The 14,815-nt window shown below is 37.5% G+C and overlaps 1 long non-coding RNA gene across 1 annotated transcript in view; it reads right to left on the bottom strand.

The window, feature by feature from the left end:
- The window catches only part of LOC125618479, a 70,111-nt gene extending 61,591 nt beyond the window's left edge, over positions 1 to 8,520 (bottom strand). The window contains exon 1 of the long non-coding RNA XR_007349774.1: positions 8,369 to 8,520. This is a non-coding gene — a long non-coding RNA (uncharacterized LOC125618479). The remainder of the gene's footprint in view (positions 1 to 8,368) is intronic.
- Between the last annotated feature and the right edge of the window lie 6,295 nt (positions 8,521 to 14,815).

Below are 14,815 nucleotides of genomic sequence, written 5' to 3'. Positions count from 1 at the left end.
GGGGGGGGGGGGGAGTCAGCTCCGCTATTACTGAATGAACTCCTTATTCTTCCACATTGAGTCTGACTTGAGCAGGAGAGCACATCGACAGTCAGCTTGTTTTAGGAACAGCTGGTTGACTCACTGATTACAGTCAGCAGATTTTCTAGCTGTGTTAGGGCCTGCCTATGATTGCATCCTGGGAAGTAAAGATATTCCTTCACCAGGTGGGACTTCTAAAATCAGCAGTGGCTCAGGAAACTCAAATGTTCAAGTCCCTAGGTGGCCAAAACTCATCATGTGGCACAAATCAGTCTCTTCTCTGTGTTTGAAGGCAAACCTAATTATTCTTCATTGTTGTCTGCATCATCAATGCTCTGACCATCACCCAAAGGATTAATAAAACTCCCACCTGCCTTGGGTACAGTACAAATGCAAGGGAAGAAATTGCTCCCACTCCAAGTCTCCCAGTAGACTTCTTTCTGAGTCTAGTTACCACCATGTATTGCAATTAATGGAGAAGGTGTATACAAGCATGCATCTCTATAGTTAGACCACTGTCCTTGCATTGGAGATACTAGGACTAATCTTGGTGCACTAATCTGCACAGTGATGCACAATTCCAAGGAAGACTCCAAACATTCTTGCAATGGAACCAACCCAAAATTCATCATCCAACAAAAAGCATCAAAGTGATCATTTATAGAAAGATACTTTAGAACATATTGATAATTACATGTGTTATGATTAGAATATGAGATGTCCCTCCAAATCTCATGATTTCCACAATCTTCCAGGCTCACAAACTGAGCTGCTTTCTTCTGCCATGCCCTTTCACCATAATATTTTTCCTTACCTGGCGCCCAGAGCTATGGGGTTGGGTGACCATGGACTAAACCTCTGAAACCATGAGATCAAAATAAATGTTTCATCCTCTAAGTTGATCTTTTGGTGTATTTTAGTGAAAGTGACAAAAAGCTGACAAATAAGACATGAAGCAAATCCTCATTATTATCATTAATGAAAAAAATGATGAAGTAGTTAGTCCAAAGCAGAACTTAATCAACATTATCAATATTAGACTTAGTCCTTGTGTGGTGGCGCAGGCCTGTAATCCCAGCAGCTGGGAAGGCTGAGACAGGAGGACTGAGCGTTCAAAACTGGCCTCAGCAATGACTAAGCAACCCAGTGAGACCCTGTCTCTAAATAAAATACAAAAAAGGGCTGAGGATGTGGCTCAGTGATTGAGTGCCCCTGAGTGCAGTCCCCAATACCCTCCCCCCAAACAAATATTTGCCTTAGGAATGTTATATGATTTTATATACACTAGTGTGAATATGTGCCCAGGCTGAAAATTAGTTTGCCTTTCCCCAGCATATGGAACCAGAGCATGTGAGAATAAAATTCAGCATGTTCTCAGTGTCAAGGGACAGTCAGTGAGGAATGAAATAAGCAGTTCAATTGAACCATAATATGAACTAGCTAAGTGTGTAGGAGTGCATGAGTGTGTGCATGAAGGTTTGGTGAGTGTTTTTCGTGTCTGTGTGTATACCTGCTAGAGGGCTTAACCTTCCAACATCAACTGTGAGAAGCTTGTGGGTGTGGAGGAACCACTCCCAGGACAGTTTCAGAGAACAGCATCTGCTTTATTGCACAGCAAGAACATCTTTTATAGCAGGTATGTACTGATCTACATATAACAGTCATAACAGTCCAGGGGTAATACACACATATCATCTTACAGAAGTCAAGACACCAAGGGTCCAGAAACTGCCACATACCATGACCCCACACCAACAGGAAGAAATTGTGCTTTCCAGTGTTCTGACAGCACTTTGTCCCCAAAACACAGTGTTCTAGGTTAGGACTTTCCTGTTGCACAATGAGCAAGATAAGCATTCTTCCATGTGGGTTCAAGGGGTTAGGCCCTGCAGCATATACCTATGTATATTTATGCAGATCTCATTGTATTTGTCTTTAGGACAAAGCTGTGGTACAACTCTGTTAGAAAAAATCATCTTTAAAAATACCCCTTTACATGGAGTTCATTCAATTAGTTTCATTTATTAATATTTATATTTCACTTATTATTTTGTTTAAACCCGAGGACAACAAACTATGGCCCATGAATCAAATCTAAGTTGCTACCTATTTTGGCTAATAAAGCTTTATTAGAACATAGCCATGCCCGTTTATTTACATAGTGTCTGTGGCTGCTTTCACACTGAAATTGTTGTGACAAAAACCCTATGGAACACAAAGCTAAAAAACATTTGTTAACAGAAAAAGTTTGCCAACCCCAACTCCAAGTACTTTACAATTACTAACTCATTCAATGCTTATAGCAATCCTAGAAGATAGATATTAGTATTGGAAGATATCATCTGTTTGTACTGAGCAAATAATTTTTTTTTATATACTGAGGATTGAACCCAGGGGCACTCTACCACTGAGCTACATCCCCATCCCTTCTTGTTTTTTTTTTTTTTTTTTATTTTGAGACAGGGTCTTGCTAAATTGCTGAGGGTGGCCTCAAATTTACAATCCTCTTAGCCTCCCAGGTAGCTGAGATTACAGGAGTGTGCCGCTGTGCCTAGCTAAATAAAAACATTTTGGTGAGGGTTTCACTGGTGTTATAAAAGCATAAAGTTCAAAAAAAAATTCACAACATCCTAGGGTTTCTGTATCCAAACCACTCTATGGACAATAAACTCAGGAAAGAACAGAAAAAGAAAAAGAAGAAAAAAACAAAGAAACAAAATTATATCAGAAAACAGGTCTAAATCTCAATAAAGGGTAGACTTTTTTTTCCTAGAGAGTCTTGAATGAACTCCTCATAAAAAGCATTAAATAAAAGTATAAAAAGAAAAAGAAATTGAAAATAGGAAACACAAGAAATATAAAGGGCCAGAGAGAAAATTATTTGAAAAGAAAGACAAAGAAAGTTGAACATTAATTTTATGGACTCCCTACAAAAGAAATTTTAAAAAAAAGTAAAAAAAAACTAACTGGCATGAGATCATATCTCTTTGCAGTTTGGATTTGCATTTCCCTTAAAGTTACTGATATTGAACATATCTCACATATCTGTTGGCCACTTGTATTCCTTTTGAAATATATTCATATCATTTGCCTATTTTTAACTGGATTACTTGTGGCTTTTTTGTTATCAAGGTTTTTTGTTTGTTTTTATGCATTCTATATAACTATTTAAAATAGCAATGAGATGGAATCAGTCCGGGTGCCTATCAAAGGGTAGTTGAATAAAGAAAATGTAATACGTACACATTGGAATATTATTTCACCACAAAGAATGAAATCTTGCCATTTGCAGCCAAATAGATGGAACTAAAGGACATATGTTAAATAAGCCAGACAGAAAGACAAGAACTCATGTTCTTGCTTATGTGTAAAACCTAGAATGTCTATTTGAAAGTAGAATAGTGATGACTATAGGTTTGGAAGGGTGTGGGGATAAAGGGAGGATGGTCTTCATCAGTGCACTCTATAAGCATGTGTGGAAATATCACACTGAACCTCACTGATATCTACAAATAATGCATTTTAATAACAAATAAAAAGGGAACAAACGTATTTAAGAAAATAATGCAATAGGTATTCCCATGAATAAAATAAATCCCACGAATCTATAAATTAAAAGGGCCTGTTAGTAGACACATGGGAAAATCAACCCAGAATACATCATGACAGGAATATGCGGCAGAGGGGGGGGTCCGTTTACCTCAGGAAAGTCAGAAAGCAAAAGAGAGAGGAAGGAGTTGGGGTCCCAGTAGCCATCCCTTTCAAAGGCACAACCCCAGTGACCTAACTCCTCCCAGTAGGCTCTGTCTCTTAAAGGCTCCACCACCTCCCAATAGCACCATAGGCTGAGGACCAAGGAAGACACCTAAACCATAGCAGTAAAGAGGGAGAAAATAGAAAGTAGAATAACATCATTAACTGCACAGGCTGAGGGAGTCAGATGACACCATTCAAAACTGAGAGAAGTTCAAACTTAAGTAAAAATAAAGGAAATTGCAAGGCACAGTGGCCCACACCTCAAATCCCCAGCAGCTCAAGAGGCTGAGGCAGCAAGATCCAGAGTTCAAATGCAACCTCAGCAAAAGTGAGGTGCTAAGCAACTCAGTGAGACGCGGTCTCTAAATAAAAACACAAAATAGGGCTGGGGATGTTGCTCAGTAGTAGAGTACCCCTGAGTTCAATCCCTGGTACCAAAATAAATAAACAAATAAATAAATATAAGGGGATTTGAGAGCACTAATAAATGTATTAACCCAAAGGAAATCATTTAGAATTAAAGTTAAAATTTTTCTCAAATACCAAAATGAAAATTTTTAAAAATCAAGAACATTAAAGCAAGTGAAAAGGAAAAATAGTAAATGTGGAAGGGTGTACATAGTTAACATAAAGGAATATGTTTGAGATCAAATATTACAGTCACGTGGATAAATGTGAACAGGCTAAAATTATCTACTAATGGAAAAGATTTTCAAGTTGAAGTATAGTGGAAAACCTAAGTCTACAGTATATATGAGCTAGACTTACAATGAGGAATTCAAAAAGATTAAAAGGGTGACCAAAAATGAAGCAGGTAAAACAAACCAACAACAACAAAGAGGTCACAAACCAAAAGGCATTTAATGAGACAAAGAAGGACATTTTAACATTATTTGAAAGTACATTGAAGATACAAGTCATGAATATCTAGACAGCAAATAACCTAGCAACCACCTATATAAAATACAAGTAATCGACAAAACAAGGAGAAATACAAAGAAACACACCAACAATAGGACACTGTCACACACTACTCTCAATACAACACAGGTCAAGTAGGCCAAAAATTGAGGTTCTAAAATATCTGAACAGCAAAGGGTGGACCTTTTGGACATGCATCAAACACTCTACCCCGATAAAAGAAAATACACCTTCTTCTCAAGTGAACAAGGAATCAAAATTGAACATGTACTTTGGTTCCAAGAAAACATCAGTGGGTTCCATTCAGTAGAAATATTATAAGCAGCACACTTCAATAACAATGCAAAAAAAAAAAAGCTAGAAAATAAAAATAAGGGGGTAAAAAAAAGGCCTCTAACTCTTGGGCAAGAGAAATGTAAATAGAAATTCTGAAAATAATAATGATTATAAAAATAAAAGAGCACTAATAAATGTACCAATCCATGGAATCAGAAGAAATTCATGAATTCATAGCTCTGAACATCTGTATCAATTTTTAAAAAATGATAGTATAAAAATAAAACTATGAAAAGAACATGCAAGCAAAACAAAATAAATTTAAGAGCAAAGATTAATGAGGTAGAGAAATTTTAAAAAGATGTATTATAAACAACTATATGACCCCCCCCCAATGAAAATTTGAATGAAAGAGGTAAATCCTTTGAAAAATCCAACTTATATGTGTATATAAAAGTATACACACATACAAAAATTTTGACTGGTCATGTATTAAAAAAAAAAACTGCATCTAATTTAAAATCTTTCCATAAAATGATCTCCAGGCCCAAAAGTCCTCACCAGTGAATTCATCCAAATATTTTAGAAAGAGCTAACAAGTGAGAAGAGAAAAAATTTTCTCAAACTCTCAAGCCTTTTTGTTGGAAAATCTGTTGGCCAGTCTGACTTAACCACTTCAGGTAACCAGAACTAGGGCACTCTCTCCCAGGGCTCTCTGCACTAGCAATGGGAGCCTGCTATTTTCACCCTCATTCCCAAAGCAGGAGACAGCTGCCACTTTGCTGAACAGTATACTAGAAACAAGAGCCAGCAATTTCCTTGCCGTGGCCAAATATTACTGGAAGATTTCAGTGTCCGAGAGAGCCTAGCAGGAAGTCAGACTGAGCATGCCCAGGTTGCCCTCCTGCAGCCAGCACAGGAGGAAAACACAGATAAGGAAATAAAAGGGGAAGGGACTTGTGGAAAAGACAGAGCCACATGTCAGGTTCTTAAGACAAAGCAGATACTTCCAAAGAACAATGGAGTCCTTTATTTGACCACAAAGCAAGAGAGACATCACTGTCTTCCTGGTTCATGACCACACCTCACTCAGGACTTCTTAGATACCAGAGAACCGCAGGGGCACAAATTTCTATTTAGCATACTCAATTTTTTTTTCCCTTCAACTCTAAAGCAGAGCCATTCTCCCAGAACACAGAACAAATGACAAGGAGAGAATCCCTCTGCATGCCCAGGAAATGCATCCAAATAGAATATGAAATTGCTGACCTCTCAGAGCCTTGTGTCTCAGAATAAAATGCTCATCTCTGACAAAGACTCACTAATGTTACGCCTGCAATTTTCCAGTTGCCCTCACCACCTTCTCCTCATCTCTGTCCACCCTCTCCAACCCACATCAAGCAGACACATTCCAACAGCACCGACTATTTTCTGTACCCACAGAGAGTATCAACAGGCTTTCTGACTCCTGGTTGGGTCCAGCCAGTGGGAAACAGGAGCATGAATGGGATTGCAGAAAGACAGGCCTCCCCGCTGCAGGTCCTGGAATGAAAGTGTCCTGCTCCAATCAGGCAGTTCCCACCACCTAATTCTGTCCCTGGGTTCCATAAGAACCCCTCCCCACCCCAGCAGTCCTCCATAGACAGCCTTCCACACGCCATTACTTCACCTGTTGCACTGCAACCCATCCCCCACCCCAGTGGCTTTTCTCTGCTTTGCTGTCTCATTTGAAAAGTTACTTTATTAAGCTTCCTTCAAAAGCCTACCATCCCTTCATATGCTGCTGTTCTTTCTGACTCTAGAGATGAAGAAAATAATCTGAGGAAAAAAACAGAAGCAGCCTTGAGGACAAGGCCCTATTCATGTGCTAGGCCACAACAATGAGGACCTGTCTCTAAATGTCACTCGAGGATATTCCAAATCTGAACATACGAAAGAATATTGGTGTTCATCTTTCTTGGACCTAGGAAACTGAACAGAAAGTCTATTTTATTTCAATGAAATATCTGCACAATAAATGTTTGCATTTCAGAAGCATTTTCCCCAAATAATTGGACAATACCTTTCTTCCCTAACAAATATTTGAAAACTATTGTGAAATTTTGTTTGTTTTCTTCTTTTTGCTTTCCTTTGTTTTTAGTTTTTTAAGTTGTTAAAATAATCCTTCTCTGCCATGCTACTAAAATCTCAGCTTCTTTGTAGGTGTAGCCAAGAAGAAAGAGAAACTTGCTACAAGTTCTAGTGACCATTTTGACTTTGACCCAGAGATCCAGGAGGGCTTGGAAGACATGGTCCAACTCCATTTGTATCACTCTCTAACTGAAACCCTGATTTCTATCCCCTTGTAAATATGCCTGCTTTAACTCCCATTTTCAATGGTCTGTTAGTCATTTAATTTAGACTAATGTATGTGTGTGTACATACATAGATAGATAGTCTTATTTTGGAGTCAGAGGACCTAGGTTTAAATTCTGGCCTATGAACTTAATAATTATATTATTTAAATGCTCAGATGTTCATATCTGTCATCTGTAAAATAGGCATAAGAAAATGTTCTCACCTGCATGGTGTTGTTTCATTATTTATTTATTTATTTTGGTACTGGGGATTTAATCCAAGGATGCTCCCCCCACACCTATTTTTATTTTCATTTTGAGACAGGGTCTCATTAAATACCCCAGGCTGCCCTCAAACTTGCAATCCTCCTGCCTCGGCTGCCCCAGTCAGTGGAATTACAGGTGTGTGCCATTGCACCCAGTTTTCACGGTGTTATTACAAAATGCAAATACTATAACTTACATAAAAGTATATAAAAACCTGATATGCCTGGCAGTCTTTTATAAAAACAATTTTTGAAGAACTGTGAAATCTAAGCCATTGTATCCAAAGATCAAATATTAATTAAGGGCTTGGCAGTGATTCAGAAGACAGAAACAGCATAGAGTATGCTCTGGAGTTTGCAACATAATTAAGGAGACAAGCTGAATATACTTTTGGTAATTATTAAAGAGCATTACCAAGTATGTTTTTAGACTGCTAAGTTGTATCATTAAAAAAATAAGCCCCAGGTTCAAAGAAAAAAACAGAGTAGTATGACTTCGTTAATATACTCAGAGATGTCTTCACAGAAGAATTTTGAGTATAATAATTGGAGTTAACCTTTATTGCTTCCTATTATAACTTTAAGCATAATTTAACTTTAAGCTAGAATAAAAACAATAAGTAATTATGATCATGATAGTTTTCTCTTAGATGTTTTATATTTTTCAATAGGCTTTTTCTTTTGTCACATTTCCTTTTACTGTGATAGTTGAGGTGCATTTGTGAAAGTATTCGTTTTTCACATTTACTCATCTAAACCGCAAAACAATGACAAACGATAATTATTACTTACCCCATTTTACAGAGGAGGAATTAGGGTTCAGAGAGTTTGAGTGACTTGCTCAGTGTGCACAATTATGCAGTGGAAGAGCAAAAATTCAAAGCTGAGCAGACTCACTTCTTGCTTTGAAACCCACTGCTCCCCTGCATCCATCGGAGTGTGCCTGGAGCTGATACTGCACAAATATTCTTCATACTTCCTGGCACAATGTACCCTCAGACCACTTCCTTCCTGGCTCCCTCTTATGCGGTAACTAAATGAGAATTCGAAGAGGTTCTACTTCCAGGTCTATGAGTAACTCACTATGTAACCTTAGGAAATTGAATATCTGCTGCTACAGTTTCATTCTGGATAAATTTTAAATACTGACACTTTCCCAAATGCACCTCCACTATCACAATAAAAGGAAATGTGACAAAAGAAAAAGCCTATTGAAAAATTAAAAAAAAATCTAAAAGAGCAAATTGTCATGATCATTATTACTTATTGTTTTATTATTGTTCTAGCCAAACCCATGACCAGAAGGTACAGTTCTATTCGCAATCTGTAATGACCCAGGGAAAGCTGGGAGATGCATGTAGCTGGATCAGCATAGCCTGACAGTCCCCAAAGGACTGCTGTTGTGCACGTCCTACAGCAGATGGGAAAGCAGATGAGCAGATCTGGATTATGCATCGATGCATGGATGCAGAAGAAGAGAAATTACTTTGGGAACCAACTTCTGTTTTCTGCTTCTGTCATTTTATACAGGACTACTTAATGTTTCATTTTCCAATTTCTCTGAATATAGATGCCTTTGATACAGGAAAGACACAGGGCTCCTAAATAAAAGATGAAATAGGAAAATGGACAAAGAGTAGTGAGATGTTTGCTTCTTTTAAATACACACTTCTACCTTAGCAGCATAGAAAGCATTGAGAATTTTTTTTTTTAAAGCACATGCACTGATTCAGATAACACAATCTGCCTGAGGACACGTAAGCAAACTCAGATGCACTCAGATGCACCAGTCCACTGTTAAGGGACAGAAATCAACCAGATGAATCTGCCCCTGCCAAATTGGCAATCTGATAATGTCAATGACTGAGAGGAGCTAAGATTGGACCTTGGACCAAGTGTGGGAGCCTTAAAATACATAAATTGGAAGTAATAAGATGGGAAGAATCTGTTTTGTATTTAATAACCTGAAAAAGCAAAGGGGAAAGAATTAATATTCCCTGTGCTTGCCATTCCAGTGATTTAAAAGGAATTTTTACTTGGTTAAGGAGAATGCAGGAACAGAAGCATAGATGTGACAGAAACATTGACAACTATTTATTCATTCATTGCCTCACTCATTCAGAAATCACTCAGTGATTGTCAAAAAAAAAACAGCTATATGTCATGTGTTCAAACACAGGACTAGGTACTATGAATAAAAAATGAATGCAGTAAGCCAGGCATGGTGGTACAGGCCTGCAATCCCTGTTACCAGGGAGGCTGAAGCAGGAGGAGCCAAGTTCAAGGTCAGCCTGGGCAATTTAGCAAGACCCAGTCAAATTCTTTTTAAAAACTGAAAATTAGAAAAGGGGCTAGGAATGTAGCTCAGTGTTCAATCCCTAGTAACACACACACACACACACACACACACACACACAGAGAATGAAGCCTAATTTTTCATGAAAATAACTCATAATGTAGCAGCAGAAATAGAAATAAGTAGAAAAACCTAATGTGATGGGCTGTGTTTAATGATGAGATGGGCACAAGTTCCCAGGGAACCCCTAAGGGTGTGGAGAAGGATGCTTCCTGGAGAAATGGCCCGAGTTGAGTGTTGCAGTGTCAGTAGGAGTCAGCCAGGTAGCAGGTGGGGAGACTTTCTACCAAGGGGGCCTAATTGAGTAAACAACTGAGAATCAGCTGGGGAATGGTTTGTGCTGGCAACTTCAGAAGGTTCCTCATTACTACCATGTAAAATGCAAGGCAGGAAATGGGGGAGAAGAAGCTGGCTTCCTCTGGAGTAGGAGCATGTGTTTTGTCCCATTGGCTAGGGGTTCTCCAGTGTTAGCATGCTTCAGAATTACCTGAAGGGTTTTGAAAACTTGGCCTGTCCCCAGAGTTTCTGATTCAGTAGGTCTGGGTGGGGTCTGAGAATTTGCATTTCTAGCAAGTTCTCACATGATACAGTTACTGCTGGTCCTGAGACCACACCAGGCTAGTGGAGGGTAAGACAAGGATAAGGTCAGCTGTGCTCCTAGAAACCCTGGGTTTCATGGGCAGGCTGCATTGAGGGGGCATGGACTGAAGGCAAGGAGGCCAGTTAGGAGGCTGTGGCAGATGCCCAGATGGAGAAGGACGTAGATATTAGTTAGCAATTCCATATTTATTACCCACAGAACATCATAATGGGCAAATCAATGAATCATGTTTGCAATGTCTAACTCTTTCAAGAGAACATTGAAGCAAGCAACAGGAAGAGAATATATTTAGGAGAAAAGAAGTAGAACTGGAGCTGATTAGAACTCTCTGATTAAAAATAAGGCTCTATTCTCTGATTAAAACCAAAGAATAGAGATCAGTTCCATCCCTTGGATTTCTCTGTTTGACGAGATAGTAAATGGAAATCCCCCTTAAGAAAGGAGAAAAATTCATACCCTGAAAGAAGAATAAAATAATTAGGGTTTGGGAATTAGAAGTGAAGGTGAGTAAGCTAAAAAAAGAAAAAAAAATCTCCCAGTCTGACATACCAGTAAAGCCTACCTCTGCAAACCCACCCCGACATCACCCCACATTTTCTAATTGCCTTTTCCAAAGTTGAGTTCATTAGATTCCCTTCCCTGAAATCTGAAGATCAACGAGAGAGGCGTGGAACTGAAACATATTGGAGGAAAGTCATGAGAGCAAAAGTCTCTAGACTCCAAAGGAGGCTGGATGAACCTCTCCCCTGGGTCACTCAATGTGGCCTGAACTCTAGGAGTGACCCTAGTTTTACCTGAGTGCTACATCACCAATCATCTGTGACAAGAGCCATACATCAATGCTTTTATAAAATGTGATTTTAAAAAACAGATCACTAGCACATCGTTCTAATTGTGAGAAGAACATCAGACAAATCTCAATTGAGGGACATTCTACAAAATACCCAACAAGTACTCCTCAAAGTCATCAAAAAATAAGGAATGCTTCAGAGACTTTCATAGACAAGAGAAACTTAAGAAGACACAATTAAATGTAATGCTTCCAGGATGGGATCTTGGAAAAGAAAAGCCCATTAAGTAAAATAAAGGAAACCCGTATAAACTGTGAATTTGGTTAATAAGAATAGTTTAGCATTGGTTCACTAATTGTAACAGATATACAATAAATACCAATGTTAGTACTACTGTTATTAATAATAATAATAATGTTAATAATAAGGGAAATTATAGGGTATATGTGTTAGTCAGCATGTAGTCACTGTGACCAAAAGACCTGACAAGAACAACTTAGAGAATGAAAAGTTTTAGGGAGCTTACAGTTTCAGAGGTCTTGGTCATAGATGGCCAACTGCATTGCTTTTGGCCAAGGTAAGGCAGCACATCATGGCACAAGAACAAAGGGAGAAAAGCAACTTACCTGATGGTGACCAGGAAGTAGTCAGGGGTTCCCACAAGGAAGATGAACCCTTCCAGGACACACCCACAGTGACCCACCTCTTCCAGCCATACCTCACCTGCCTACAGTTACCACCCAGTCAGTCAGTTCAAACTAAGAGGGACTGATGTGATTAAAGCTCTTATAATCAGTCATTGCACCTCTGAATATCCCTGCATTAAGGTGGGGATACCTTACACCCAAATTATAACAGTGCATGGGAGCTCTCTGTACCAACTCTAGAATTTTTCTGTAACTCTGAAACTCTCCTGAAAATAAAACTTTTCTTATAAAATGAAGTAGGAGAAAGTTATGTTTTAAAAAAAATATACAAAATACAAATGTATGATATTCAGCAGATATAAAATCACATTTCAATAAATATATAAATAAATATTAATAATAAAATAACATTGAAAATTGTACACCTTTCTTAAAAGTGTGTATATGGGCAAATTGCTAATATAATCATAACTTTTGTCATTTTACAATTGTAACTAAACAAAGAGCTACCTGTGAAAGAATAAGTTCCACCATTAAGCACTTAATGTATACATTGAAGAAGCAGATGGTTCAGTGTTAAAGTTCTTAATAAGACAAATAAGCATGCTTTATGCTTGTTAATGTATCTGATCATTTGGATTGGTCACAGAGCTTCTCACTAATGAGAATGTAAATCTAAATTGTTTTTGTATTTTAATAACACTGACAGTAAAGAAGCCAGTTTTATAGAAGTATGCTGATAGAGGGGTAAGAATGATTTTTAAGGGAATTTTAGTAAAAAGGATATTTACATTTGATCTTTATTCAAAATGAAGTAAATGATGTGATATTTTATTTTCAAGTTTATTTTTAATCCTTTATCAGTTACCATCTCAAAAACTTTTTCCCATGAAGTTATATTTAAATGATCTCTCAATGAAAGGAATGACTGTCGTATCAATGAATTTCTTATATAATTGACTTCTTTTAATGAAAAGTAAAATGAAAAAATTCTGCCAAAATGTATGAGGTGTTTGGTGATAACTTTTTTCATTTTTGGAATATCACAATCATGACTTATTTGATGATTGTTGTTAAGTTATGGAACACGTCATAACAATCTGTAGAAACCATTCTCCCAAGCTTTTAACTATTTTTTGTCCTTTGATCTTAACAGCCATTGAAAATCATTCTGTACTCCTACCTGTCAGGGAAATATTAGGATCATTATAATATCAAAGATAACAGACAAATAAGTAAGTCCAGCCATTCAATTCACCTCTTTAAAAAGATAAGACCTAACAGTTTTCTTATCTTGAAGAAATATTAAGAGTTTCTTCTATAGATCAAGCATTCTCAACTTTTCTTTTTATAATCATTGTGCTTCAATATGCAATGGAAATCATTTATAATTCATCTTCCATATTTTCACAGAGTAAAGAAAATAATCTAGAATGCACTACCTTACCCTTGAGTTAATCTGCAATTGTTACAATGTCATTTGGCACATCTTCTATTTTGGCTGACATTTTTTTTTTCACAGTAAGATTTTTTTCAATAACGGAAACAATATGTTGGTTTTTCTTTTGGCCCCAGGTTTTTGATTTGGGTGACTACTCCAGAAAATTTTATTTTTATTGCAATTGGAACATTAGAGTATATACTTCTGCACAAAATTTAAAACTTTAAAACATACTTGTTAGTTTTGTAGTCCTTCCCAGTTTCATGTCATTAGGATCTAATTATAACTGCCTACAATGAAGCTGGAAAAAAATAATTTTTTCAAACCATCATTATGTTCAGATTGCACATATATGAAAACAATAGCAAGTTAATGAAATCTATGCACATGTCAAGTATATAAGGAAACGTACTTTGTCAGGTTTGCTTATTCTTTGAGTTGGTCTTCCATATCAGTAGCAAGTTCAAAAAATATATCAAGAGGTCAGCCCCGCCAAGCCTTTTCGGAGCCTAGGCACCAGGTCAGCTCCACAGAGCCAGCATGGAGTACAGGCAGGCCCAGGACAGCCCCACCAATGCCCACAAAGCCCACACTGGGTCCGAGCTACATCTTTGAACTCATTGCCCAACACCAGCACTTGCCCCGTCCCATGTGTCCTGACATTTCATAATGAAAGCAGCTGTTTCTATCTTTGGTCACTGTCATCATCATCTTTAGTTGTGGCAACTCCCAGCTTGGAACACCAGCTGGGCAGCAGAGGTATTGGAACCCTGTAGGGGTATTAAAAGCCTAAAGCATAAAAAACAGTAATGCTATGGATCCTCAGTGCTAGAAGGAAAGACACAGGAACAACATGAAAAAAACAGGGGGAAAATGTGCCCAAATAAACCAAGATACTACATTATTAGAATCCATGGATAGCATAAGAGCAGAAATGACAGAGAAGGAGTTCGGATGTACATAAATAAAATGTTCTGTGAATTAAAGGATGATATAATAAAACAAACACAGGCAGCAAAAGATCATTTCAATAAAGAGCTACATAAGCAAATATAGGAAGAAAAAGAAGGAGATGGAGGTTCTGATTAAAAAAAAACACAGAAATCTTTCAAATGAAAGAAACAATAAACCGAATTAAAAGCTCAATAGAAAGCATCACCAACAGATTAGAAGACTTAGAAGATAGGACCTTAGACAATGAAGACAAAACATATAATCTGAAAAGAATGTAGATCACACAGTGAAGATAGTAAGAAACCATGAGCAGAACATTCAAGAAGTATGGGATAACATAAAAAGACCAAATTTAAGAGTTATTGGGATAAAGAAAGGCATAGAGTTCCAACCAAAGGAATGAGCAATCTATTCAATAAAATTTTCCAAACATGAAGAATAAATTGGAA

Source organism: Marmota marmota, unplaced genomic scaffold (assembly GCF_001458135.2).
Source record: "Marmota marmota marmota unplaced genomic scaffold, marMar, whole genome shotgun sequence".
Taxonomy (NCBI): Eukaryota; Metazoa; Chordata; class Mammalia; order Rodentia; family Sciuridae; genus Marmota; species Marmota marmota.
Note: the sequence above shows the minus strand (reverse complement) of the source record. Positions and strands in the feature narration are given on the sequence as shown.